Here is a 5,643-nt window from a genome sequence, read left to right as displayed (position 1 = left end):
GAAAAAAAATAATAAAAAGTCTCTTTTGTTTGTTGGGGAGATCGCACGGGGTTCTAGCCCGGGGTCTCTCCTTTGGTGTGCCGTCTTCTCTATTCCTTTTCCTATTTTTTCCTTCTCCCATTACACCCCGTCACTTCGTAGCTCTTTGGTCGATATACTCGTAACTCGGTGATGATACGGAAGCACCAGATCGTAACCTGTGATGTCAAAGAGGGGCCGATCTATGATTATTCTAGAGGTAAATATGGTAAATTATTCCCATCTTTCAGTTCAATTTATTTGATCATCTTTATGTTATCATAAAAATCATAGCTCCTCTTTTATTTAATATTTCAAATTCCAATTCTGCCAAATACGCAGATTCCTTGCCTCAACTATGGGATTCATCCTATCAATTGCATATTTTATTTACGGCCTAGCACTAAAAAAAATATTAGAATTCAATTATTATTGCATCCCTGCTTTAATAATTACCATAAGAAGGGCATAATATGTGATTTTGAGTATAAAATTTCATCATCGTTTTTTTCGTTTCTTTATACTTCTTATCTTGGAAAAATTCAGCAATTCTCTTGGTCTGATTTGTAAAGGGAGCTATTGTATATAATGGAAAATTTGAAACAGTGTATCCTTTCTTAATACTAGAGATTTATCGGTAGCGAATTGTCCATAAGTTGTACCATATGACTCCTGCAACACTCAGCTTGGACGGGAAGGAATCAGACCATGAGAGGATTTTTATGTATTGCTTGTTTACTGTTTATTTATGGAGAGATCTTTTTGGGGCGCAAGACCAAGGTCTTCTACTGTGGGTGATGTTTCGCTACTGGATTGAACATGACGGAGTTGGTAACAGCGGAGCGGAATTCTGATGTTGCTGATGGGGAGTGGTGTCTGCACTTACAATTTACTCTTTAGGTCCGTGAATATAGGTGAATTTCTTGGGGAAGCATTACTAATCAAGATATGAGCTTCCATTGTTCTTTTTCAAGTAATTATCTAGCATCCATCCATTGCTTGTCTCCTTGTTTTGAACTTGAATTTTATTATTATTTTTCTCTCGCTATATATTTGAATTGTTCACGGCCTTGTTTTGTTGGAGATTATAGAACTGGGAAGAATTGATTATGATTATTTGTAGTAGTTTTGTTATATTATTATTTAAATGCTCAACTCAAGTCGGTCCAGAATGTGACACTCTAGGCCTAATCTAGGCCTAATTGAAGTTATGAATAGTAAATCTCGTAGGTTCTTTTGTTATATTATTGCATTTCAATCAATAATACCGTCCGAAATGTATTAGTTAAGGTTTTCCTGAGTTGGCATGGTTTTCTTTAAATGTACGGTTAATTTTTATTCCTGAAATTGTTTGTTTAGGTTTTTACGACTTGTAACAGTGAAATAGAATACTTCTAAAATAGCTTGAGCTTTGTAAGTTAGTAATTTCTTTTTGAAAATAAAATACAACACCTCTTCCACCTAATGTGCCCACCTCCACTACTCCTGTTCCTTCAATCTTTGTAGGAACTATTTGTTGATTATTTCATAATGTCTCTAAAATGGAAATAAATATTTCCTAATCCCGACGGGTCTTCTTCGACTCTTTTCCTTCACTTGACCTTACAATTTTTGAATTTAGAAAGTTGGATTTCTGTCTATCAAGTTTTGTGCCTGGAAATTTAGATGGCCTACACTTGTTGAGGGCGAGAATAACCCTCTGTCATGAATTCTTTTTGGTAGTTGTGTGATCTTGTAGAAATTTGTTTGCGCTACTCGGCACCCTTCAATGAAACAATTGGGTGTTGTCAACTAATTTTCCCAAAGATTCTGGTCGTGAAATTTCCCCCCTCGTGTTCTAGATTTAATGTTTTACAAGCAAATTATTTGTTTAATTGAAAATGATTGTATTCGTTCACTTATGTATTTTAACTTTGAATCTAACATGAGCTCAATAATTTTGGTGTTGATCCTTGCTCTCTGCGTGTTCACTATTTGAAAGCTAACTTTAGTGGATCATCTGAAAGCCAACTTTAGTGGATCCTTAAGCTCAAAACAGGCAAGAGCGCTCAAACCTAACTAGTATTGGTGAGAGAGGATGGTGGTTCGAATCCACTAGGATCCAATAAACATGTATGTCATGATTTATTTCGGTTTGAGTAGGATTTCTATGTGCATGAAGCAATCCAAGCTTTACAGATTTTTTTGGGTAATATTTTCATCTATTCGGTTGACATCTGTTTTATTCTTTTAATGTTTTTTTTTTTTTTTAAATTTTTTATGGAGGGTGGGGAAAGTTGTGTTGTCTCTGAAAAAATAGTCGGTTGTTTGAATGGGGGAGGAGGTTCTCATGGGAGCTACGGCAGGAATACACACTAATACACACATCACCTTTTATATGGCTTTCTTATCCAAGCTCAGCAGTCATTGACGATGTACAATAAGAGATTGCCTACTCTCCCAACTGCAACAATCCACAATTTATTAAGCAAATCAGAAAGCCTTGGAACAACTCAAATCCGGGAATTAAAGTAATTACAATGCTCAAATGTCTGCGATTTTTCTCGAAGGTGTTGCAGGTGCTGCTGCGTGAATCTGGATCAGTTACCTACATGGGGACAGGTAGGGACCGACAGATCGGATCCTTCCATGGATAGTGGGTCTCACACCCTGGAGGTGAGTCTCATACCCTTGGAGGGTTCAGATCTGTTTCCATCCGTTCCCATGTGGGTAGCAGATCCAAACTCATCAAGGAGGGCAACCATCTCTGGAGGCAAAGATTAAGAAAATTGCAACCCAGAGTAGAATAATAATTTATTTTTATACTAAAATCTTGTTTTTATGTTTTTGCCCACTTAGATGATGTGTAAACTAATCCGGGAATTAAAGTAATTACAATGCTCAAATGTCTGCAATTTTTTTCGAAGTTGTTGCAGGTGCTGTTGTTTGAATCTGGATCAGTTACCCACATGGGGACGGGTAGGCACTGAGAGATCGGATCTTTCCATGGGTAGTGGAATTCACACCATACAAGTGGGTCCCACATCCTTGGAAGGTTCAGATCTGTTCTCACCCCATCCCCATGTGGGTATTAGATCCAAACTCGTCAAGGAGGGCAACCATCTCCTGGAGGAGAGGCAAAGATTAAGAAAATTGCAACCCAGAGTGGGATAATAGTTTATTTTTATACTAAAATTTTGTTTTTATGTTTTTGCCCACTTAGATGATGTGTAAACTGTCATGAAAACTCTGCTCATTGACAAGTTGCATCTTGTTTTTATGTTTTTGCCCACTTAGATGATGTGCATAACAGTCTTGAAAACTCTGCTCATTTACAAGTTGTTTAGACATGGAGTAAAGGAAAGAAATAGAAAATTATAATAGAGCAAAATTTATGATGAAAGCAAAGATTAATTTATGTCTCCCGTTTAATTTTCAAAATTTTTGATTGTTTTTTTGTTTTTTTTTGTTTTGAACTAAACAAAAAAAAAGAATACATGTATAATAATAGTTTTCGAATGCCAATTCTGTTACGGAAACTGACATTAAAAAACTTTTCAATATATAAAATTTTACATTTATCAGTAGTAAAATTTTACAAAGAAACAATCGGAGTTGATGAACAGTTAGTTTTGATGTAAAATACAAAAAAAACGGAGCCTAAAAAAAATGAATTATTTACTCTACAAGGAAACGTGGGATAAGCCGATGGCTCAGAAAACCATTCCCCATTTACAATGACTCTAATTTATAAGAATCTAATGATTGAATACATAAATGATAGAGATCAATCGTTGAGGCTTTCTTCTTTTTATTAGAGAAAAAAAATAAATCCTCAAATCAAAATTTTGGCCAGTTTTATTGTCTATTTATTTAGGGAGGAGGTTGAATATATCGTTAGTTTTTGATAAATTAACAGCATACATCAATCAAAATACTAGACACAGAAGGAAAAGGGGTATTTTTCAATTGGAGAAGAGAGAGTATTATACATGCGGGGCAACCTTTTCACATGAGATGGTGTTATGCACAACTTTTACCCATATCGTATTTCCAATTATTTGAACAACTTCAACATATAGGGAGTAGATTCTTTTTCATGATGTAAGTGACGGTTGACACAACCAAACAAAGCATGACCTTATTATAGAAACTGAAATCTATACAAGAAGCGGAAAACACAAGGAAACAGAAATGAAAATCAATTAATCACACAACATAAGAATGTCATTCGATAAAATGCCCATATCCGCAAAGAAGAGAACAATATCAATAGCATGAAAAAAGGGTAACAATCTCTCTTCCTCATGGCTCTTTATGTTTACAAAGAATTCTCGATAATCCTAATAACCCCATCACTATCAATTAATAGAGAAAACAAACATATACAAGTTCCCTAAAATACAAGACATTAACCCTAAATAATTGACATTAGTTGATCGGTAGTATATATTATCACATTATATAAACACTAGTTGAAGTATCCTCTCAAAGTACACTAATAAAAACAAACAGAGCAGATAATACATGTGTACATTAGAACAAAGGTAGTTTGTTGTCCTAGTAATAAGACACAAGAGTTTGTGAGGTATATTTTCATACATGCAGAAATGGAAAATACTTGATTGCCCCTTAATATTAAGGGGAGAAAAAAAAAGACTTATGGAATGATTAGCAAGAATCACAAGATCCACAAGGATGAGAATGGATCATCTGTACGTATGTGTAGGTGAATGTACATCTGAGAGGTAACCACTTGTCTAGTTTGTTTTCATAAATACCCCTCCTTTCCTTGTAAATGACAAAAATCAAACAGGTGTACCTCTCACATGTACATGTACTTACACGTACATGGAGAGGAATTGAACTCTACAAGGATGTGTGAGAATTTTCATGTTTCGGAATTTTGCTCATCAAATTACAAACTTGTGATGGCTGCGTAGCGTGTTGGGATGAATGCGCGATGAGCCCAGTTGTCGGATGCACAGATGCTTTAGAGATGATCTGGGTCCCTCTTTCTGGGCATCCATTTCCATAATCAATGGCTTCTGGATTTAGATGTCGATAACATACAAATGGATTTAGGAGTAATCGAATGACTCCCTCGATCTGGAAATGAGGATTTCAAAAATAAATAAAAAAAATCCTTCTCTCCATCGCATGTGCACCATGCTTAGATGTGCTTCATCTGTCCTCACCATTCAAATGGCACCCTGAAACATGTTGACATTGCTGCCGCGGTTGTTGTCCAACTCAAGGATGCGCTGAAGAGGAATAGGATTCGAGTATGGGTAGCATGTGTATGCTTATTAAGGATAGTAATTAAAAAAGGAAAGTGTTTCTTGTGGGAGAACACGGTTCAATGAGAGATTGAGAGTGCAGTGTCATGTGGGGTGTCAATATCACATTTCATATCCCCCCCTCTATGTTTGGGTATGCGCCATGTTCTATGATTTCTACGGTTTTACAACATTTTTTTCTCAAAAATAAAATTTGCAAAAGATAGCTGTCAGGCTTCGTGGCCCCTGAACCAGCGCTGCTTTAGTTTGTCACTGAGTTGTCTTGGCCACTTGTCTGCTGTCTTGCTCACTACCAAGTGCCAGTTCCCAACACATCACCAGACATAAGAACTGCTGTTCAAGGACT

Source organism: Telopea speciosissima, chromosome 5, assembly GCF_018873765.1.
Source record: "Telopea speciosissima isolate NSW1024214 ecotype Mountain lineage chromosome 5, Tspe_v1, whole genome shotgun sequence".
Taxonomy (NCBI): domain Eukaryota; kingdom Viridiplantae; phylum Streptophyta; class Magnoliopsida; order Proteales; family Proteaceae; genus Telopea; species Telopea speciosissima.
This window is presented reverse-complemented; position numbering follows the sequence as displayed.